Here is a 25526-nt window from a genome sequence, read left to right on the forward strand (position 1 = left end):
AGCTATAAGACGCACTTTTTCCCAAAAAATTTTTGGGGAAAATGGGGGTGCATCTTATAGTCATAATATACTTACAAATACTCTGGCGGCGGTCCTGCTCCGACACTGCAGCCTTCCCAGGCTGGTGCATCTCTCTGTTGCGGTGGTGGCCTGTTGCAGCGGTGGCCTGTTGGGCGGCGATGGTGGTGCTCTGTGGGATGGGGCGGCTGTGGCGGTGGACTGTGGGGCATGCTCAGATTCAGATCTCAGCAACGAGATCTCGTCCCGAGATCTTGGGAGATGAGATCTCGTTGCTGAGATCTGAATCTGAGCATGCATCGGGGCATGCTCAGATGCAGATTTCAGCAATGAGATCTTGTCCTGAGATCTCAGGAGACGAGATCTCGTTGCCGAGATCTGAATCTGAGCATACACCGCCCCCGGCGGCCATTTTCTCAGGCCACCGCATCGCAGGAATGGATCTGCGTGGGCCTCCAGGCATTCCCAAAATGCCCCACAGACCACTGCCACCCCACAGGCCACCGCAGCCCCACAGGCCACCACAACCCCACAGGCCACCGCAGCCCCACATGCCAACCTAGCCCCGCAGAGCACCTGTCGCAAAATGCCAGCAGAGCCCCGCCACACCACAGAGCAGCACCACCACACCAGCCTGGGATGGGATTTCCCAGAGGCCACCGCACCAACCTGGACCACCGAACAACCCCTGTGACCACTCCTCCACTTGTGCCAAAACCACTCCCCGGTAAGCTGAATTCAGACTGTAAGACGAACCCCCATTTGACACATTTTTTCCCTATTCTCCTTCTGAAAATTTGGGGTGCGTCTTATGGTCCGGTGCTTCTTATAGTCCAAAAAAATAAGGTATTTAAGTGTCTGATTTTGGGGCAGGAAATCATTATAGACGACCGTATGGAATCAATAAGAAGAAAACATCTTTTATCTCCTCCACCTTGTTACCACCTACAAGGTGAACCATTTAACTTCGTATAGTCAATATGTTATCGCTACTTTATCTTCTACTTTGTTTCATGTCAAAGGATGAGAAAATATGCTTTATTTTTATTTGGGAATGGGAATTAGCAGTATTAAAAGGTACAGTCAATGGACATTCATGGAACCGTTTCTCAAAAAACAGCAGATATTTTTTTTCCTTTTAATACTGGACAACCATTTCAGTTACTGGAGATAAAAAAATGTATAGATAATGGAAAGATTAATATTGTTTGCAGGTAAGATCCTTTCAATATCTCCTGGGCCATAACATTATGTAAAATAAAATAAAGAAAATTACTAGAAACCTGTTAATTGTTAATTACAGCTTCTGGGGTTTTTCGTTTGTTTTTTTTTCCTTTGGAAGATTTTAGTTTATCAATGAAAATTACAAACATACTGCATCAGAATTCCCCATAAAATAACAGAATAGCTAATGATTTCACAGAGTCTGAGTATTAGAACGTTATAAGTTCATTGTTAAAATTTAATGGAAAGTCGCATGTATTTGATTTTGGTTGTACTAATTGTAAGTCCAGATTTGTCCACCATCACCTTTGTGCAAATCATCTCACATTCACTTGGTGGCCACATATAGAATAAACTTCTCCATACAGAAGAAAAATAAACATGTTTTTTTAATTGTCAACTTGTCATGCCACTCATCTGAGGATGACATATCTGTAAGTCTGTAAGAGAAATAACTTGATAGGATTTTTTATATATTGTATAGACAGTGCAGCAGGATGTATATTTTAATAATGACAAAGCCAATATATGAGTCAATTAAAGAAATATCAGATTTTTAGAGTTTCTAGGATTCAGAACTATTTTATTTTTAGAAGTTGAACTATCATTAATTAGACTACCTTCTAAAAATGAGATGATGCTGCTCATCATCATGTCTATACAGCAAAACTAAGAGTGCACTATTAGTGTGAACTCTGAACTCTGGTGGGTGAGGTGCTGGTGTAACGGGCTGGAGAGCCCCCATTGATAGAAAATAAAAGGTTCACAGCACACTCTTGAGATTTATGATGAAAATAAACTTAATTTATTACAATCCATTTAGCAAAACCAGTGTTACAAGGGAGCAAAGCAAGTGATCATATATAAAGTGACTATAGTTACAGACGTTTCGACCCTCCTGGGTCTTACTCATTGAGTCGCTGAAAGAGAAAAAGCAACATGTGAGTACAAAACATAAAAAGATCTGTTTATGAAAAAGACAAATGTAAGGTAAAAAAATAAAAATAAATGAATACCACAGATGTTGTGGGAGAATGGGGGCCAAAACAATACAATAGCATTCGAAAAACAATTCCAAAATTGGAGCAAACATTGAAGCTTTTCAATATATACTTGCTTTTGTGTATATACATATATATATATATATATATATATATATATATATATATATATATATATATAAAATACATGTTTAAAAGATATGTTTGTATGATTATAAAAAACTGATTTAAATGTGTTTTATGATTACAAGCTCCTTTTAAGAAAAAGGAGGTTGTACAAATTGAAACTTTTAAAACGTAATACTAAAGTTACAAATAACACATGAAGTTCAAAAACTATACATACATTAGATTAGTGAATTTGCTGAACACAAAATGATTTTGCCTTAAAGGAGTTGTCCACTACTAGGACAACTTCTTCTCATGCCCCGATAAAATAAAGCCTATATTCACCTCCCGTACCGGCGCTGTTCCTGCTGTGTCGGCACTCGCTCTCCCTGGGGCTCTTGTGCGGTTGTTGTGACACATGACCCCGGCGCCCAATCAGCGCTGCCATCACTGTCCCGGCCTTCAGACAAATTTTACATAAAGAGGAAGTCATAGATGAGCTGCAGCCCGGACTCATGAGGATCTGATGATATTACCATTCTCCTTGTTTAGAAGTCGTTTTTAACCGCTTAAGGACCAGGCCAGAGGTGTTTCCGTTTTTGCGTTTCCATTTTTTGCTTTCCTTATTCCCAGAGCCATAACTTTGTTATGATTTTCCAGGTCATTGCGAGTTCTCAGATACCAAACAAGTATAGGTTCTTTTTTATTTAAGTGGTGAAAAAAAATCAAAAGTTTGAAAAAAAAAAGGGCGCCATTTTCCAAGACTTGCAGTGTTTCCATTTTTCTGGTTGATGGTAAGGGCTTATTTTTTGCGGGCCAAGCTGACTTTTTCATTGATAACATTTTAGTGTAGATATGATCTTTTGATTGCCTGTTATTGCATTTCATTGCAATGTTGCAGTGACCCCAAAAAATTAATTCTGGCATTTTGATTTTTTTCTCATTTTCACACCGTTTACCGATTGGATTAATTATTTTTATATTTTGATAGATCAAGCTTTTTGAACCCTGCAATACACAGTATGTGTATTTTTTCTTTTTTTAATAGATTTAAACTTTTATATTTTTTTATTGTTTAATATTTTTGATAAACTTTTTTTTCTACTTTCTACTTGCTTCAATAGTCTCCATAGGAGACTAGAAGCTGTGACCTTCTGATCACTTGTGCTACACAGCAGGGCTACAGTGTAACAAAAATGCTCATCTACTATGAGCGCCAGCCAAAGGGCGATGACAACCACAAGGGTCTGCTGCAGACCCCGAGTTGTGATGCCAACCCATCGGTCACCCACGGTCATGTGACACGGGCGGCGATGGGCGGAGCTAAGATGCGCTTCTGGCATGGCCATGTTATGCTGCTGTCTGAGTTTGACAGTTTAACAGCCATGGGTGAATCGCGATTCCACCCACGACTGTTGGGGGCACATGACAGCTGATCAGAAAGGAAAGAGGGGGAGGCAACCTATGATGGATATATCTGTCATAGGTCATTAAGTGGTTAAAGTATGTTTTGTTGGAAAAGCTGGAGCATTTACAGTGGGGGAAATAAGTATTTGATCCCTTGCTGATTTTGTAAGTTTGCCCACTGACAAAGACATGAGCAGTCTATAATTTTAAGGGTAGGATAATTTTAACATTGAGAGATAGAATATCAAAAATAAAATCCTGAAAATCACATTGTATAAATTATATAAATGCATTTGCATTTTGCAGTGAGAAATAAGTCTTTGATCCCCCACCAACGATTAAGAGTTCTGGCTCCTACAGACCAGTTAGACGCTCCTAATCAACTCGTTACCTGCATTAAAGACAGCAGTCTTACATAGTCACCTTTATAAAAGACTCCTGTCCAAAGACTCAATCAGATTCTAACCTCTACAACATGGGTAAGACCAAAGAGCTTTCTAAGGATGTCAGGTACAAGGTCATAGATCTGCACAAAGCTGGAATGGGATACAAAACCATAAGTAAGATGCTGGGTGAGAAGGAGACAACTGTTGGTGCAATAGTAGGAAAATGGAAGAAATATAAAGTGACTGTCAATCGACATCGATCTGGGGCACCATGCAAATTTCACCTCGTGGGGTATTCTTGATCATAAGGAAGGTGAGAGATCAGCCTAAAACTACACAGGGTAAACTTGTTAATCATCTCAAGGCAGCTGGGACCACAGTCACCCAGAAAACCATTGGCAACACATTACGCTGAAAATGTTTTAAATCCTGCAGTGTCCGCAAGTTTCCCCTGCTCAAGAAGGCACATGTGTAGGCCCATCTGAAGTTTGCCAATGAACACCTGAATGATTCTGTGAGTGATTGGGAGAAGATACTGTGGTCAGATGAGACAAAAATTGAGCTCTTTGGCAATAACTCAACTCGCCTTGTTTGGAGGAAGAGAAATGCTGCCTATGACCCAAAGAACACCATCCCCACTGTCAAGCATGGAGGTGGAAACATGTTTTGTGGGTGTTTCTCTGCTAAGGGTACAGGGCTACTTCACTGCATCAATGCGATAATGGATGGAGTCATGTACCGTAAAATCCTGAGTGACAACCTCCTTCCCTCCACCAGGACATTAAAAATGGGTCTTGGCTGGGTCTTCCAGCAAGACAATGACCCAAAACATATAGCCAAGGCAACAAATGAGTTGCTCAAAAAGAAGCACATTAAGGTCATGGAGTGGCGTAGCCAGTGTCCAGACCTTAAACTCATAGAAAACTTACGGAGGGAGTTGAAGCTCCAAGTTGCCAAGCAACAGCCTCAAAATCTTAATGATTTAGAGTAGATCTGCAAAGAGGAGTGGACCAAAATTCCTCCTGACATGTTTGCAAACCTCATCATCAACTACAAAAAACATCTGACTGCTGTGCTTGCCAACATGTGTTTTGCCACCAAGTATGAAGTCTTGTTTGCCAGAGGGATCAAATACTTATTACTCACTGCAAAATGCAAATAAATTTATATAATTTATACAATGTGATTTTCTGCATTTTATTTTTTATATTCCATCTCTCAATGTTAAAATTAACCTACCCTTAAAATTATAGACTGTTCATGTTTGTCAATGGGCAAACTTACAAAATCAGCAAGGGATCAAAGACTTATTTCCCCCACTGTAAGAGTAAATCAGATAGACCTGCATTCAGGGACCTTGATCTTGATCCATTTTGTCGTTGTTCCATCAGCACATATTCCCTGACAGGTTCACCATGAGGAATTCCCCCAAGTTGACCAGTTGTAACGGCTGCCAAACTTTTTCAACACTACAGATATAAATGAAACATGACCCATGAAATCGAAGAACTGTCTATATAACGCATGGACTTTTGCATTATTTTCGAGTACAGGATCTTTTTCTTAAATTGTGAGCAGAGAGCCCATGTAAAGAATGAATTTACTCTTTATTTTTCTAACTTTTAATACATGGTCATAATTGAAGGATGCCTTTAGTAATTTGCTTGGCAGTAAAATTATGTTCCGCGAAAAATGATGGAATCTATAATAGAGGCTCCAACATAGATATACACCTACCCAAAGCGTATAGAGATCAGCTGTTTAAAACTATTTTCTATTGTGTATTAATACGCAATAAAGCAGCTTGAAGGCAAGTGAAAAATGTGACAACTATATTTTTATACATGGTTGTTTTTTTGTCTAATTCAAAATTTGTATTGATTTTATGATTAAAGAGGTTAACATCAAATAACAGGTCATTTATAATATGCAAACATACATTAGTGAGTTGTTTAAAATTTGAAAAGTGTACCTTCACACTAAACGATATCGCTAGCGATCCGTGACGTTGCAGCTTCCTGGCTAGCGACATCGTTTAGTTTGACACGCAGCAGCGATCAGGATCCTGCTGTGATATCGCTGGTCGTTGAACAAAGTTCAGAACTTTATTTGGTCGTCAGACCGGCGTGTATCGTCGTGTTTGACACCAAAAGCAACGATACCAGCGATGTTTTACTCTGGTAACCAGGGTAAACATCGGGTTACTAAGCGCAGGGCCGCGCTTAGTAACCCGATGTTTACCCTGGTTACCAGTGTAAAATGTAAAAAAAACAAACAGTACATACTCACCTTCGCATCCCCCGGCGTCCGCTTCCCACACTGACTGAGCGCCGTAAAGTGAAAGTGAAAGTACAGCACAGCGATGACGTCACCGCTCTGCTGTTAGGGCCGGCGCTCAGTCAGTGCAGGAAGCGGACGCCGGGGGACACGAATGTAAGTATGTACTGTTTGGTTTTTTTACATTTTACGCTGGTAACCAGGGTAAACATCGGGTTACTAAGCGCGGCCCTGCGCTTAGCAACCCGATGTTTACCCTGGTTACCCGGGGGCCTCGGCATCGTTGGTCGCTGGAGAGCGGTCTGTGTGACAGCTCTCCAGCGATCAAACAGTGACGCTGCAGCGATCGGCATCGTTGTCGCTATCGCTGCAGCGTCACTTAATGTGAAGGTACCTTAACTGATTAGGGAAGATATCACAACAACTGAAACAAAAGAACATTTTGCTTGAAATTAGTTTTCACACATAAGGCGTGTGACAGACAGAGAGGGGGGAATAGAGAACCTAGGGACTGTAGAATTCCGAGAAACCATGAGAACCGGACCAGACCACTAACGTCACGGTTGTCTTTTTTTTTTATCATTGCTATGTATGCTCAAAAAGGTTGACAATTTACAATTTGTAATAAAATGTCTTGTTTTTGTCATGGTAGAAGAGTGAAACTACCGTATTTCTCGAAACATAAATATATTATAGAAATATGTTTGGACTGGAAATGCATGATATGTAAAGTCAGTACTTACGGTGGAGCATTATATCTATGGGGGTGACAGAAATTGTACCCTCATTTTATTATGGTAATCATATGAACATCAATGTCATTTTTGGTATTTACAAAGATAGGATGATAGCAGATAATATAGTATTGGAACAATTATCTGCACTATTATTGCTATTATGACTATTCTCATTCATTCATATAATGACAAAGGTGTCCTTGCTTTACAGCTGGAGTTGTAGATAAAAGCATAATATTCCAGAACTAGAGCTTTCCATTCCTCAGTGTTAATGTGACTACTTTAAACTTTCTTTGTTGTGGGCACAATGTATCATCTGTACATGGCCTCCAGAATAAGGCGGCTCAGTGGCTTTGCTGAACCATTGGATGTGACCTGACAGTAATACTATTCCTTATTCGTTCAGCTCTAAAAACAGTGCCTGGAAATGATCACAAAGCAAATCCGCAGATTAGCAGTCTCAACACTGTAATTACTAATTCAATAGTAAAACGAAAGAGAATGTGGGAGGAATTGTATAAAAACACAATGAGCCATTTAATTTTGCTCATTGTTACAATTAGGCTAGCTCACACGAAGCCTCCTCTCTCAGCAGAACGCGAAATGAAATGAGTTGCGTGGAACACATGCACACCTGTAATAACATTTTACGAGGGGTATCTTGTATGCTATGAAAACTGTTGTGTCAGTAGCTGCTCCCTATTACGGTGCTTAAATAGGTTACTTAGTAGAGATGAGCGAGCACTAAAATGTTCGGGTGCTCGTTGCCCGAACCGAGCAATACCGAGCAATTCCTAATACTCTCATGCTCGTTTCAAGTAACAAGTATAATGGGAGTCAATGGGAAATCCGAGCTTTTTTCCGGCAGGTGGTACAAAGAAGTCTGGGGGGCAGTTAAAATGTTCAAATGGATGGAAAAAGTGCTGAATGGAAGAGAACAGCATGGCGAAGACCCCTGGAAATATCTCTGACTCCCAGATCGCTGCCGAGAACAATAGAGTCACACTTTTATTCCACCTTATGGACTGACAATAAAACATTCCAAACCGATGATAAATTGCATATTACCGAAAAAAAAAGGTTAATAAAAATGTTTTCCTGTATAATGACTTGTATATAAGGCAACATTTACAAAGGGTTTTAAAATATATAGAATTTAAGTAAACCTAATTTTTTTTTTTTATTAAAAAGTAGGAAATTTTAGTTTAATTTATGATGGAAGCACAAACTGACAAAAATAAGGGACTCAGATATACTCTGTATTAGACATAAAGGAGGGCCTCATACACATTCTGTTCAAATTGTCATGTCATGTATTGATACTCCAAGCTCATTAAGGCTATGCACTTTTGAGTGTTATATACCAAGGAAAAGTACTCCAGACAATGGAATAGTCTATACAACGATATTCGCTCATGTCTAGTAATGATCTCCTAGGCAGGTTAACAAAGCAACTCATTTTTATTCCTTATGTTCGTGGTTGTACAGCAAATCCAAGTAGATGACCAAAATACAATGTCCTCAGTCCTGGAATCAGTACCAGGCGATACCCACTGTCTCCCAACTTTTTGGTTGACCTACAGCTTTTGGTATGTCCAGCCGGTAAAGTGTGCAGTGACAGCCTATGTTCCTCCAGATGATGGATATCACGACTGTAGCTCATGGATACCCCTCCAGCCAACAACCGATCTCATAGGCCATCCATCCATGTCCTCCAGGATGCCATTCTCAAGCCTCTCCCTTCGAAGTCACTCTCCCTTCCCTGACTAAACATGTGGCTCCTTCCCCCCTCCCTGGGATCAGCCTCCTAAATGATCACAAGTGTACATACCCTCATTCAACATTTTCTTTTAGCTCACAGAATAAGTAATATTACAGCATTCCATCACCTGGGCTTGCATGTGCGACCTCCTGTGGTGATGACTCCCCTGGGTCTACTATCACCATCCACACAATGGGCCTAGTTGCTGGAAGTACAATGGCTTGAGACCCTGAGATACAGATTAGAGTACTAGAATGATTGCTTTATTTTTACCTTTAGTAATCTCCTATCTGGCATTAGGTATACATAAGATTCAGCTAGCATGCCTTCCTCTGCTTTCTGGTCACTGAATGGAAACATTGACTCCTGATGATGAACTGAAGAGCAAGCAAATCACTAATAAAACACAAAAAGCAAATATCTAATAAAACAACAATTTCGACGCAACCTGTGCTCCATGCTGGAAAAGTCAGCATCCCGTGGACTACACTCCATCGGCATTGGTCCAATAGTCTTTAGTCCGTGGATAGTTCCTCACAAGGCTTATATAGCAACAAAATCTACCCAAGAACATGTAATACCCTATGGATGAGCAATATAATATCAATAAATTTTGAACAAGTTTTTTGAGGGTTATATACCAACGAAATGGACTCCATACCATGATATAGTCTGTGGGTGAGCAATATAAGACATCAATTTTTGAACAAGTTTTTTGAGGCTTCAATAGCAACAAAATGTACCCAAGATATAATACCCTAAGGTTGAGCAATATACCGTATATACTCGAGTATAAGCCGAGATTTTCAGTCCACTTTTTTGGGCTGAAATTGCCCCTCTCGGCTTATACTCGAGTCATACCCGGGGGTCGGCAGGGGAGGGGGAGCGGGGGCTGTCTAAAAATACTCACCTAGTCCAGGCGCGGTCCCTGCAGGTCCCTGTCTTCCCCGGCGCCGGCAGCAGCAGCTTCAGCGTCTTCCTGCACTGAGCAGTCACATGGTCCCGCTTATTACAGTAAATGAATATTCGGCTCCACCTCCCATAGGGGTGGAGCCGCATAGTCATTACTGTAATCAGTGGGACCATGTGACCGCTGAGTACAGGATGAAGCGCTGCGGCGTCGGGGAAGCGGGATCTACACAGCGGCAGGACCAGGTGAGTATATGGGGAGGGGAGTGCTGCGCTGCGCGATAGTCACCTGCTCCTCGTTCCGGGCGCCGATCTGTCTCCAGCACTGATGCTGAGGTCAGAGGGCGCGGTAACGTGGTCAGTGCACGCCCTCTGCTGAACGTCAGTGCTGGAGACAGATCGGCGCCCGGAACGAGGAGCAGGTGACTATTGAAAGTGCGGGGGCCTGAGCGACGGAGAGGTGAGTATGTGATTTTTTTTATCGCAGCAAATGGGGCAAGTGTCTGTATGGAGCATCTATGGGGCCATAACATTCCTGCAGCACTATATGGGGCCATAACATTCCTGCAGCACTATATGGGGCCATAACATTCCTGGAGCACTATATGGGGCCATAACATTCCTGCAGCACTATATGGGGCCATAACATTCCTGCGGCACTATATGGGGCCATAACATTCCTGCAGCACTATATGGGGCCATAACATTCCTGCAGCACTATATGGGGCCATAACATTCCTGGAGCACTATATGGGGCCATAACATTCCTGCAGCACTATATGGGGCCATAACATTCCTGGAGCACTATATGGGGCCATAACATTCCTGCGGCACTATATGGGGCCATAAAATTCCTGCAGCACTATATGGGGCCATAACATTCCTGCGGCACTATATGGGGCCATAACATTCCTGCGGCACTATATGGGGCCATAACATTCCTGCAGCACTATATGGGGCCATAACATTCCTGCAGCACTATATGGGGCCATAACATTCCTGCAGCACTATATGGGGCCGTAATGTTTCTGCAGCACTATATGGGGCCATAACGTTTCTGCAGCACTATATGGGGCCATAACGTTTCTGCAGCACTATATGGGGCCATAACGTTTCTGCAGCACTATATAGGGGCATAATGTTTGTGCAGCACTATATGGGGCAAGTGTCTGTATGGGGCCATAAATAACATTTGTAGGGCACTACGGCATATGGGGCAAGTGTCTGTATGGAGCATCTTATAGGGCCATAACGTTTGTGCAGCACTATAAGGGGCAAATATCTTTATAGAGCATCTTATGGGGCCATAATCAGCATTTGTGCAGCATTATATTGGGCAAATGTGTCTATGGAGCATCTTATGGGGCCTTTATTAACCTTTATGCAGGATTATATGGGGCATATTTTAATATGGAACATCTTATGGGGCCATAATGAACAGTATGGAGCATTATATGGGGCTCCTGATTCAATATGGATATTCAAAGACACTTAACCTACTGATGTCTCAATTAATTTTACTTTTATTGGTATCTATTATTACTTTTGACATTTACCGGTAGCTGCTGCAATTTCCCCCCTAGGCTTATACTCGAGTCAATAAGTTTTCCCAGTTTTTTGTGGCAAAATTAGGGGGGTCGGCTTATACTCGGGTCGGCTTATACTCGAGTATATACGGTAATACAGATACATTTTTAAACAAGTTTTTTGAGCGTTATATAACAACAAAAAGTACTCCAGACCACCTAATAGTCTATGGATGAGCAATATAATAATGATAACATTTTGATCAAGTATTTTAAGACTTATTTAGCAATGAAATCTACCCAAACAGCTGTAAAACCCTATGGATGAGCTATATAACACTGACGAAATCGGGCTAAAACTAAATTTTGATGGTAAAAATTTAGTTCTTTTTTCTTCACTGCTCGAGCATATAACATTCTGTGACACACCCGTGGTGTCAATATGATCACAGCATTCCAAGATGAATTATTTGAGAGGTGTAGTTTGTAAAATGGGGTAATTTATGGGGGCGTCTGCTGTTCTGGCACCTCATGGGCTCTCCCAGTGGGTCATGGTACCTGCAAACCCTAACAGTGAAATCTGTTACTCCTTGCCTTCTGAGGTTTGCACTGTGCCTGAGAAATATTTCATGATTACAGGTATGGTATTGGTACTCTGGAAAAAATGGACCTCAGTTTGTTGTAAAAAAAAAATGTCCTATTAGCCTTTAGAAAAATTCAAAACTTGGGGCTAAAACAACATTTTTGTGAGTAAAATGTGATTTTATTATTTTCATAGCTCAACATTATAAACTTGAACCTAGGGGTTCAAGGTGCTTATTATGCATCTAAGTACATTCCTTGAGGAGTCTACTTTCCAAAATGGGGTCACTTGTTGGGGGTTTCCACTGTTTAGGCACATCAGGGGCTCTCCAAATGGGACATGACATCCGCTAATGTTTCTAGGAAATCTTACATTCAAAAAGTCAAATGACGCTCCTTCCCTGCCGTGCGCCCAAACAGTAGTTTTCTCCCTCATGTTGGCTATCGGCGTACTCAGGAGAAATTGCACAACAAATTGTATGGTGCAATTTCTCCTGTTACTCTTATGAAAATGCAATATTTTGTGCTGAAAACATTTGTGGGGAAAATTAGATTTTTTTTATTTTTACAGCTCATCGTTATAAACTTCTGTGAAGCACCTGAGGCTTCAATGTGCTTACCACACATCTTTATCAGTTCCCTGAGGGGTCTAGTTTCCAAAATTGGTGTTACTTGTGAGGGATTTTCACTGTTTAGTCACATCAGGCTCTCCAAACGCGACATGGTGTCCGAAAATTGTTCCAGCAAATATTACATTCAAAAAGTCAAATGGCTCTTCTTCCCTTCCTAGCTCTGCCGTGCACCCAAACAGTGATTTTCTCCCTCATATGGGATATCGGCATGCTCAGGAGCAATTACAAAATTTAAGGTCGATTTTTTCCTATTACCCTTGTCAAAATAAAAATAATTGGATCTGAAATAAATTTTTTGTGAAAAAAAAGTTAAATATTATTTTTTCAAAAAATTCCTGTGAAGCACCTGAATGGTTTATAAACTTCTTGTATGTGGTTTTGAGCGCCTTGAGAGGTGCAGTTTTTAGAAAGTTGTCACTTTTTAGTATCTTCTTTCATATAGACCCCTTAAAGTAACTTCAAATGTGATGCGGTCCCTAAAAAAATGGTTTTGTAAATTTTGTTGGAAAAAGGAAAAATCACTGGTCAACTTTTAACCCTTATAACTTCCTAACAAAAAAAATGTTTGTTCCAAAATTGTGCTGATGTAAAGTAGACATGTGGGAAATGTTATTTATTAACTATTTTGTGTGACATATCTCTGTGATTTAAGGGCATAAAAAAAAAAGTTTGAAAATTGTTAAATTTTCAAAATTTTCACCAAATTTCAGTTTTTTCACAAATAAATGCAAGTCATACTGAATAAATTTTACCACTATTATGAAGTACAATATGTCATGAAAAAAAAACTATCTGAGAAACACCAGGATCCATTGAAGCGTTCCAGAGTCAGTCGTAGTATATTGTAGAGGCACGTAGTATATTGCATAGCTACGTAATATATTGCACAGCCACGTAGTATATAACAGAGCCACGTAGTATATTGCAGTCGACGTAGTATATAACAGAACCGACACAGTCACATAGTATATTGCACAGCTATGTAGTATATAACACAGAGCACATAGTATATTGCACAGCCACATAGTATATTGGACAGCCACGTACTATGTTGGACAGCCACGTAGTATATTGCACAGTCATGTTGTATATTGCACAGTCACATAGTATATAGCACAGAGATGTAGTATATAACAGAGGCCACGCAGTATGTAGCACAGCCCACGTAGTATATAGCAATGTGGGCACTATATGTGTGGTTAAAAAAGACTTTAAAAAAAAAATTAACATACACTCACCTTACGAAGGCCCCTTGAAGTCCTGGCGCCTGTATGTGTGCGGTGCACGCGTCAGCTTCCGGTCCCAGGGTTGGTATAAGCGCAGGACCTGTGATGACGTCGTGGTCACATGGCCGTGACGTCATGGCAGGTCCTTCTCGCATAGCATCCTTGGCACCGGAACCTGCCGCTTGCACTGCCGAGGACAGCGTGTGACATTGGAGGGTGAGAATAACCTTTTTTTATTATTATTATTATTTGTAACATTAGATCTTTTTACTATTGATGCTGCATAGGCAGCATCAATAGTAAAAAGTTGGTCACAAAGGGTTAATAGCTGCGTTAACGGAGTGCGTTACACTGCGGCATAATGCAGTCCGTTAATGCTGCCATTAACCCTGTGTGAGGGCTGACTGGAGGGGATTATGGAGCGGGCACTGACTGCGGGGAGGAAGGAGCTGCCATTTTGCCTCCGGACTGTGCCCGTCGCTGATTGGTCATGGCTGTTTTGCCGCAACCAATCAGCGACTTGGATTTCCATGACAGAGGCCGCGACCAATGAATATCCGTGACAGACAGACAGAAGGACAGACGGAAGTGACCCTTAGACAATTATATAGTAGATTACTTGTATCTTATTTTAAAGGTTTTTTTATGCTAGTGCAGCGCCCCCACTGCCGCAGGGCCGAGGGGTACCCGGTACCGGGCCTCTGAGTCTCTGCTCTGGGGTTGTCACGGTGGCTAGACCCGGTCCGTGACCCTGCTGAGGGGCGCACAATGAAAGGTGGTGGTAAGATGATGATGTTATGGTGCGGTGAAGTGCCGGTCGCGGTAAATAACGAGGACACCAGGTTGCAGTCTCTTTACCTCTTTACTGAAGGCTTCAGGGTCCTCAGTCCGGAATACGGTTAACCAGGCTGCGCAAGTCCGGCCGGTCCGATGGCACCTCCAGAGTTCCCTTTGCAGGTGGAAATCTGTGCCTACCTTCCTGCGCTTGTGTGTTGTGGTCCTCCCATTCTGTGCTTACGGGATAGTACCCACAACTGTTGTGTCTGTTTCTCGTGTTCCCTCACAACTCGATTCTGATGTTCTCCCTCTACGTCCCCCTGATCTTACGGTTAGGACGCACCCGTATGACGGGGAGGCTCGGAGCTCTTCCGGGACTCCAGCGTCGCCCCACTCCTGTTGTTACCCCCCTGTGTCTTCCTGAGTCTGGGTGAGACAGCCCGCCTGTAACTGACTGTCCTGCCGTAGGTTTGAAGTTTGGCTTGGAGCTCTATACTTCCTCAGCGTTCCGGCCACCGGTTATGCGCCTCAATAGGATGTTGCCTCGTCTTACAGCACGACTCCTACTGGTATTCTCCTTGTTGCGTTGATCTCGTTTCTCACTCAGCACAATATACCTCACTTCTTGTCCTTTCTTGGGGTACCGCCGCTATATCGTGCAGGCGCGGTCCCGTAACGTTCTCTCTGGTTGCTAGGCCTCTGTCAGGATCCCACCCCTGACAGGGACCCCTCTGAATCTTCCCCTACAACACCCTCTGCCACAAGGTGTTGCCTGGTTCCAACCCAGTCAGCTTTTTTTCTCTAACTTCCTGCCTAACCCCCAGTTTTACCAGATTGTGAGGAGTGGCCTAATAAATAGAACCCTTAGCTCCCCCTGGAGGCCAGACTGTGAAATGTATTGGTGTCTGTGATACCTGGTCAGATGAACTCCTTCAGTGCCATCAGACGTACCATAGCCCCCCTTAGCGGCGGAGCAACAGTACTGCAACGACCAGGACTCTGGGGCGCTGCACTCCCCCCCGGTTAAATCCAGTACTCCTGGACTGGGAAGAAAACAACAATACATGTCAGCAAAAAGACATACAATTTTGAAGATGCAAGTACAAGTAAACTTTTTTAACAGAGCTTCCCTTTATGGGAGGTGAGGACACTTGAACGTTACAAACATGGTTAAATACTTTAAATAACATACTATAAATAACTTCTTTTACCCAACCGGGTATTCTACTGAGTGCAAAACTTGTGAACAATAATTTAACATTGCCTTTAAGGACGTACTCGCTAAATCCACTAAAGACCTTCTTATAAGACATTATAAGGCTACTCAACGTTTTTGCATTCTCCTACTTTATGTCTGCAGGACCGCCTGTCCTAATTGCTCCAGACCTACTGCCTCTCCTTTCTGTACAGGACTGCCCCATTCCGCCCGGGCCTACTGTCCTTCCACTACTATACACAGTATAGAACATATCATTTTTCTTTCAGTTCAAGATCACTGAGCCATCTCTGTATGGCTCCTAGGAGGACTCACTAACCCCGTACGGGTTCACTTCCTGTCCTCGTTCTTCTATCAACATCATTAAACATTTCTCACAATCAACTAGTTGGCTACACTTAACTTTCACATATCAGCATTATTACTTTTTCTTTTAGAGCATCATCATTCTCTAAGTACTATCAATGAACATCCCCTTGAAGAGGGGACCAAGTCTCTATGAGGTAGTGCAACTTCTCAAGCTGCAAGTCCGTACGCAATAAGGACTCCGGTAATGTTTTCAAAAACAGCATCTTCGCAAAGAGTCCTTTCCTTGTATAAGACCAGTAGAGAGCACCTTTAAGAAGGTGCAAACTATGTACAAAAAGTTTGTAATCATGCATTGTTCATGATTCAGCAGTTCTTTCAATGATGAATAAACAGGAAACAAAAACAAAAAGCAGAAAAAGGGATCCCGGGTAAACAAAGGGATCCCTTTAAGAGTTAACCCTAGTCGGGTTTAAAGCAGAAAAAGCAGAGAAACAAACAGTTAACTATTTACATGTTCAGGTTTCCGAGGTTTAGTTGGACGGCTTCCAGGGCTGCACCTGGCACTTAACCCTTCTTGGCCTGGGAAAAGTGAGGTCCAGGGTTACACCCAGTGCTGGACAAACGCCGTTAATCCGTCTTTCATGTACGGTTAAATCATGCGCAGCGATGGAGGTCTGCGCAACTTGAGTATGGGCATTTGCTGCAGCAGAGGTAGCGGCTGCTGCAAGATCAGTCACTGGAATGGAGTCAGCAGTTGTGGCACTAGCAGTCACTGGAGTGGTGTCGGTCGTCAGGGCAGGGTCGTCCTTCATACCTGCTTCAGATGCGGTCCCACCGGTGCCGGTCTGCTCTGCCTCCGCTGGGGTCTGGAATGCTGGCTGCAGGGCCTCGTGCTGCGACGTTGTCATCTCTGCTTGCAGCATCTCGCTTTCCGGCAGGGCCTTGCTTTCTGGCTTCGGAGCGCTGGAACTTCTCTCTTGCTCCAGACCAGACGAGGCCGCCGACAGGCGTCTGGTGAGGCTCCCGATGGAGGTCTTCTTCCACCCGGCCTCAGTGCTCAGCTGCGTCCGCAGGAGTTGGTCGCTGAGCTCGTCCACTCCGGTCTGCAGGAGGTCAGCGTCAACTGTGGAGGTCTGGCTGCGGTGCCTCTCCGGGTAGCTGGGGGAGTCCTCTGCTCTGACCCCACGCTCCGGCTCCGGGCGGCTAGCCATGGCGTCCTCCATGTCACTGACTTCTTCTTCCTGGTCCTTTTCCCGCTCTCTCCTTCGTGGGCGGTTTCGCTTCCTCTGCCTCCGCCCACCATTGAGAATCAGGAGGCGGATCTCGGCTGCTGACGGACACGTCCTTACGGTGCAGAAATATTTAGACTGGGCGGCCATTGTCTTTCGCGCTCTCCAGCTTGTCTACGCCCACTTCCATGCGCTCTCCTAAGCGCTGCGCTCTTCTTCTCCTGCGCTCTCCTAAGCGCTGTAATTGCGGATTTTGGCGGCAAATGGCAATACAGTCTTTGCAATAAGTCACAGTCCAAGTATAATAAATCACAGTTCCAAGGCACACATGACCTGATTCTTCAGGCTTAAGTAGATCCTGTTCGTGATGCCAAGATTGCAGCGCCCCCACTGCCGCAGGGCCGAGGGGTACCCAGTACCGGGTCTCTGAGTCTCTGCTCTGGGGTTGTCACGGTGGCTAGACCCGGTCCGTGACCCTGCTGAGGGGCGCACAATGAAAGGTGGTGGTAAGATGATGATGTTATGGTGCGGTGAAAATGCCGGTCGCGGTAAATAACGAGGATACCAGGTTGCAGTCTCTTTACCTCTTTACTGAAGGCTTCAGGGTCCTCAGTCCGGAATACGGTTAACCTGGCTGCACAAGTCCGGCCGGTCCGATGGCACCTCCAGAGTTCCCTTTGCAGGTGGAAATCTGTGCCTACCTTCCTGCGCTTGTGTGTTGTGGTCCTCCCCTGCTGTGCTTACGGGATAGTACCCACAACTGTTGTGTCTGTTTCTCGTGTTCCCTCACAACTCGATTCTGATGTTCTCCCTCTACGTCCCCCTGATCTTACGGTTAGGACGCACCCGTATGACGGGGAGGCTCGGAGCTCTTCCGGGACTCCAGCGTCGCCCCACTCCTGTTGTTACCCCCCTGTGTCTTCCTGAGTCTGGGTGAGACAGCCCGCCTGTAACTGACTGTCCTGCCGTAGGTTTGAAGTTTGGCTTGGAGCTCTATACTTCCTCGGCATTCCGGCCACCGGTTATGCGCCTCAATAGGATGTTGCCTCGTCTTACAGCACGACTCCTACTGGTATTCTCCTTGTTGCGTTGATCTCGTTTCTCACTCAGCACAATATACCTCGCTTCTTGTCCTTTCTTGGGGTACCGCCGCTATATCGTGCAGGCGCGGTCCCGTAACATTCTCTCTGGTTGCTAGGCCTCTGTCAGGATCCCACCCCTGGCAGGGACCCCTCTGAATCTTCCCCTACAACACCCTCTGCCACAAGGTGTTGCCTGGTTCCAACCCAGTCAGCTTTTTTCTCTAACTTCCTGCCTAACCCCCAGTTTTACCAGATTGTGAGGAGTGGCCTAATAAATAGAACCCTTAGCTCCCCCTGGAGGCCAGACTGTGAAATGTATTGGTGTCTGTGATACCTGGTCAGATGAACTCCTTCAGTGCCATCAGACGTACCATAGCCCCCCTTAGCGGCGGAGCAACAGTACTGCAACGACCAGGACTCTGGGGCGCTACAATAGAATGGCACATAGTATGTTAGGGCTAGCAGAACGCTAATATAGAGGTTTTATTAAAATTGATGCGTTCCACCGTGCAGGAGAACCTGCTGCTAGCAAACGGCAAACTATATGGTGGTATGAGCTAACCCTGTTACTTCACAGAGTAGCCGAAACTCAAAGCACTGCACCCTGTTTGACTTCACAGTGGCACAGGCTAACTACCCAACTGAGAGCAGTCAGTGGTCATGCATGCACACAAAACTCCTCGCCGGAGGTGCCAGCATTCTAGGGGCTTATTTCAGCCAGGTCCCTGAATACATTCACACAAAATCTCCTTGCTGGAGGTGCCAGCATTCTAGGGGCTTATTTCAGCCGGGTCCCTGAACACAAACTCACATGACCACACTGGCGCAAAGCACATAACTTAGAACAGTACTAGCGCATGGCCGTTCGGCCATGCGAGCCTTAAATAGTTGCAGCACGTACAGGACCTTCCTAGAAAGACCAATAAGAGGCTGCCACAGTGTGAGCACCTACAGGACCTTCCTGAAGGACCAATGGCCTTAGCTGCAGTATCTGATCATGTGACCCTCGATCTCCACTGAGAGATCTTACTCTGGGCATGCTCAGAACGAGAAAAGCAGGACTTAGTCCCAGAAGCGTCTGCTCGCCGCTGCCCAGCACTGACTTCAATGGCAGAAGCAGGAAAAGCAGCAGTAACTCTTTATACAGAGTCAGACTGAGCGAGACGCTGGGACCGAAATCTCCGCTGAGCAGGCTCCACTGCGGCAGGAGAAGAATGGGAGACCGCAGCGGAGATGGCCCGAGATTCCCCCTGTGCAGAGGCGGGAACTCAACCCCTAACATTACCCCCCTCCTTGGGCCTTGCTACGTTCGAAGGCAGCAATGAGCTGCGGAGCCCGAATGTGCTCAGCAGGCTCCCAGGACCGTAACCCTTCCAGTCCACCAAATAAAATTTTTTGCCATGAACCACCTTGCACCCCAAAATAGCGTTCACCTTGTAATCGTCTGTAGACGAACCCGATGTCCCGGCAGACGACTCAGAAAACCGGGACATGTATACGGGCTTAAGGAGGGACACATGAAAGGTGTCGGTGATACCTAGGCGTGGAGGAAGGGCTAGACAGTAGACCACAGGATTAACCTGTTCGAGAACCTTGAAGGGACCCAAGTAGTGAGGTGCAAACTTAGTGGACTCGACACGCAGCCTGATGTTATGAGCGGAGAGCCGCACTAAGTCGCCAGGAGCAAAGGTTGGGGCAGGGCGCCGATGTGCATCGGCAGGGGGACCTCATTCTCTCCTTGGAGGCCCGGATGGCATCCTGAGTGCGGTCCCAAATGCCTTGTGCCTCCACTGCCCAGTCTGCCACCCTGGAATCAGCAGAGGACACGGGCATAGGCACAGGAACCTGCGGATGTTGGCCGTAATTAAGGAGGAAAGGAGTCTGACTGGTGGAGTCGGCTACAGCGTTGTTAAGCGTTGTTAAGGGCAAACTCAGCCCACGGTAACAAGGATGCCCAGTCATCCTGCTTGGCAGAAACAAAATGTCGTAAATAAGTGACCAGAGTCTGATTGGCCCTCTCAACCAACCCATTCGTCTCGGGATGATAAGCCGAGGAGAGATTTAACTCAATACTGAGTAGACGACAAAGCTCCCTCCAGAATCGAGACGCAAACTGGGGACCCCAGTCACTGACAATCTTGTCCGGCATACCGTGTAAGCGAAAGATATGCTTGATGAACAAGGCTGCCACAGCCCGTGCAGAAGGTAGTCGTGGAAGAGGCACCAAATGAACCATTTTGGAAAAATGGTCTGTGATCACCTAGATAATGGTGCAGTTACGAGACTTGGGTAAGCCCACCACAAAGTCCATCCCAACCATCTCCCAGGGCCTGTCCGCCACCGTCAGAGGGTAAAGCAACCCAGCTGGCTGTTGCCAAGGGGACTTGTTCTTGGCGCAAGAGACACACGCCCGAACATAGTCTGCAACATCACGAGCCATATGCGGCCACCAGTATGTCCTTGCCAGTAACTCAGATGTCCTTTTGGAACCAAAATGTCCACCCACCCTGGACGAGTGTGCCCAAGAGAGAACCTCCGGTCGCAAACTGGATGGTACAAAAGTCTTGCCCGGAGGCACAGACTCTAGCAAAACCGGGGCCACAGTTCTCAGGCTCTCAGTGGGGACAATAAGCCGAGGCTCCTCTTCCTCCTCCACAGATGACACAACGGAGCTAGAGAGAGCGTCAGCACGAACGTTCTTCTCCCCAGAAAGAAAATAGAGGGTGAAATGAAACCGGGAGAAGAACAAGGACCATCTGGCCTGGCGAGAATTTAACCGCTGGGCTGTCTGCAGGTACACCAAATTTTTATGATCTGTGAAAACTTGGAAGGGAAAACGAGCTCCCTTCAAGAGATGTCTCCACTCCGAGAAAGCCAACTTCATGGCTAGCAACTCCCTGTCCCCGATGGAATAATTCCTTTCTGTTGGTGAGAAGGTCTTAGAAAAGAAGAAGCAAGGATGCTTCCGACCTTGAGCATCCTTTTGGAAGAGGACTGCTCCAGCACCAACAGATGAGGCATCCACCTCCATGATAAATGGCTTATCTACATCGGGGCGATGTAGGATGGGAGCGCTAGCGAAGTGTGACTTTATGGAGTTAAAGGCCTTGGAGACCTCCTCAGACCACAATTTGGGATTTGCTCCCTTCTTGGTGAGGGCAACCAAGGGAGCTACCAAAGTTGAGAAGTGCGGAATGAACTGGCGATAATAATTAATGAACCCCATAAAGCGCTGCACCGCTTTAAGAGAATGGGGTTCCTACCAGTCCATCACAGCCTGTAGTTTGGCAGGATCCATAGCCAATCCCTGATATAAGATGATATAGCCTAAGAAAGGTAAGGACTCCTGCTCGAACATACACTTCTCCAACTTGGCATAGAGGGAGTTTGCCCGTAGGAGGTCGAAGACTTTGCAAACATCTCTCCGGTGGGAGTCAATATCTGGAGAGTAGATGAGAATATCATCCAGATAGACTACCACCGAGGTGGAGAGCATATCCCAGAAGATGTCGTTCACAAAGTCTTGGAAAACGGCTGGGGCATTACAGAGCCCGAAGGGCATCACCAGATATTCATAGTGCCCATCCCTGGTGTTAAAAGCCGTCTTCCATTCGTCCCCCTCACGGATGCGAATCAGGTTGTAAGCACCCCGCAGATCTAATTTAGTAAATACCCTTGCTCCCCGAAGCCTATCGAGCTCAGATATCAAGGGCAAAGGATACTTATTCTTAACGGTGATGGCGTTAAGACCCCTGTAATCTATGCCTGGACGCAGTTCCCCATTCTTCTGCACGAAGAAGAACCCAGCCCCAGCAGGTGACCCTGACTTCCTGATGAACCTTCTTGCCAGATTCTCTTGAATGTACTGAGACATTGTCTCCATCTCCGGGAGAGATAACGGATAGACTCAACCCCGGGGAGGCTCAGCACCAGGCAAGAGGTCAATAGGACAGTCATAAAAGCAGCAGTAACTCTTTGTACAGAGTCAGACTGAGCGAGACACTGGGACCGACGTCTCCGCTGAGCAGGCTCCACTACGGCAGGAGAAGAATGGGAGACGGCAGTGGAGATGGCCCGAGATTTCCCCCTGTGCAGAGGTGGGAACTTGACCCCTAACATAGTACTCCTGGAAAATGTTTATTGGTTTCTGAAATATGGTTTCTTACAGTGGGATAAATTTCACCTTTAAAGAAGCACTCTGTTTTGTTTTTTTACATCTAGCACTTACACTGCCATTATCTGCTACAATATCTGCTGTGCACATTGTCCAGTGTATTTCTATGTGATGAAACTTCAGGCCACTCTATCCTGCCTCCTGCTTGTAAGAACTAATAATGAAAAGGGTCTGAAGCATCATGCCATAGGAATACACTCAATTTTCAGTGCATAACAAATACTAATAGTAGAGAAAGGCAATGTATGGGATTGAAGTTGTGTAACTATGATCAGGCTGGGCTTTAAACTCTTCATGTCTTGTTTGTATCTGATAGATTTCACCCATCCAAGCAGAAGACGGTGAGCAGTATGAAGCTGCATCTCATATAAATACGATGTTGATCACTTAGTATCCTTAATACGCAGAAATACTCATGTGCAATGTGAAGAAACTCGATCCTCTTTGATTCCAAAGACCCAAATGCACTATGGACATACTACAGTGATCATCCATCAATATTTCTGAAAATACTTTTAGGACTGTATTACAGTTGCTGCTTATGGTGTGTAGTAAAATGATTCTTAAATAAAAAGTAATAACTGATTAAAAATCTATAAGTATTCTACAAAAAATAAGATGTATATGCAGCGCCCCAGAGTCCTGGTCGTTGCAGTACTGTGGCTCCGCCACTAAGGGGAGCCATGGTACGTTCGATGGCACTGAAGGAGTTCCTCCAATCAGGTATCACAGACACCAATATGTTTCACAGCAGGGCCTCCGGGGGGAGCTAAGGGTGCTATTCATTAGGCCACTCCCCACCATAGTGGGTAAACTGGGGGTCAGGCAGGAAGTTAGAGAGAACGCTGACGGGATTGAACGGAGCAACACCTTGTGGCAGAGGGTGTTGTGAAGGGAGAGACTGTAGGGTCTCTGCCAGGGGTGGGACCCTGGCAGAGGCTTGGCATTGAGAGAACGTAATGGGACCGTGCCTGCTCAGCTTAGCGGCGGTGCCCAAGAAAGGACTAGAAGCGAGGCAGATTGTGCTGAGTGAGAAACGAGATCAAGCAGAAGGCGAATACCAGCAGGGGTTTTGTTGAAAGAGGCAGCACCCTGCTGAGGCGCAATACCGGTGGCCGGAACGCCGAGGGAGTGGATTAGAATACAGCTTCAAGCCATACTCCAAACAGCGGCAGGACAGTCGGTCTCAGGCGGGCTGTCTACCACATATCACCTATGAAGTCTTGGGGGGCAATTGCGGGAGAGGGGCGTCTCTAGGGTCCCGGAAGAACTCCAGGCCTACCTGACAAACGGGTGCCATTCCAACCTGAATACAGGGAGGGGTGGATTACAGAGGAACATCAAATCGAGTTGTGAGGGAACTTAAGAAACAGACACAACCGTTGTGGGGTCACTTTCCGTGAGCACAGCAGGGAAGGACTACAACACATAGCGCTAGAAGGAAGGCACAGATTTCCACCTGAGAGGAGGACTCTGGAGGTGCCATTGGACCGGCTGGACTTGCGTAGCCTGGTGAACCGTGTTCTGGACTGAGGACTCAGAGATCTCCAGTAAAGAGGTAAAGAGACTGCAACCTGGTGTCCTCGTTATTTACCGCGACCTGAACCCCACAACTGCACCGCTACACCACCATTAGCACCACTTATTTCACCGGACGTCCCCCACTGACGGACAGGGCCACGGACCGGGTCTAGCCACCGTGACAACCCCAGGACTGAGACCTAGAGGCCCGGCTCCGGGTACCCCTCGGCCCTGCGGCGGTGTGGGGGCGCGCCGCAGACTTGGCGTCACGAACAGGATCTACTTAAGCCTGAAGAATCAGGTCATGTGTGCCTAGAGACTGTGATTTACTGCGCTTGGACTGTACTTTATTGTAAGACTGAGCTGCGCCATTAGCCGCCAAAAGTTCCCGCCAAAAGGCGCCGCCATTGCTGCATCCAAGGGGAAGGAGGGCGTGTTATGGGCGGAGACTCCCAGTGTGGCGCGAGAAATGGCTACCGCCCCCTGCACTTCTGGTTGCAGAGAAATTACCCGCCCCAAAACGGAAGAGAAACACCCCTTGATATGCAACAGCGAGGGGCTGGGGACGGAGAAGCCCGACCTCGGAGAAATGGCGGAGTTAGGTGCATGCACTGCCACCGACTATCGGGCAGCGATGATGAACGGCGAGTGCCTGAGCGAGGAGGAAGCGATTCCGGCTTGTCCTCCTTCACCAACGATGGACCGGAAGCCTGCGGACCCGACAGCGGGGCTACGTCCACCAATCCTGACTTCGGAGTTAGAGGAGGAGGAACTACAGCAAGCGGAGCCGAATCCGAGAATCCTATTGGAGGAGCCGCAGTCCGGGCTGCAGCCGACTCCAGCACCCTTGTTAATGGACCGGAGCGACACCGATGGAACCACATTAGGCGCAGGTATGGCCGACGTCCCTGCTCCCCTTCACGAGCCCGATTCCATGACCCACCTCCGTCTCAGTAGGGAGCGACTTATCTCGGCAGGGCTAATGGTGCTATCCCCCGATGACCTGGGGAGGATGGTGCCACCGCTGTCGACTGGAGTGGGGGAGCCCGTGGATGTGAGCTTAGATGGAGTAGTTCTTCGGTGGGACACCCCCTGGTTTAAAGCAGATGGATCCCGGGAGAACGGGTCCACTCTTGCGGTGCTTACGTGGGAACAATATAGACAGTGCTTGATTCTACAGTGGAAAGGCCGGAAAGAGGCCGAGCCGATGGGTCCATCGAGAATACAACAATCTCCTCCGGCATGGGATGACCGAGACGTGACAAGGCGGGGCACTGTGTTGGCCTACCATGCAAGAAGAGGGTGGGGCCTCATACACGAGCCAGGATTGGATACTGACGTTTTTGTTGCGCACTGTAACGTGAGGGCTCCCTGCTGTGGCCGAAGTGGAGAACCATTGCAAAAGGGGGATTCGGTGACCTAC

Source organism: Ranitomeya variabilis, chromosome 6 (genome assembly GCF_051348905.1).
Source record: "Ranitomeya variabilis isolate aRanVar5 chromosome 6, aRanVar5.hap1, whole genome shotgun sequence".
Taxonomy (NCBI): Eukaryota; Metazoa; Chordata; class Amphibia; order Anura; family Dendrobatidae; genus Ranitomeya; species Ranitomeya variabilis.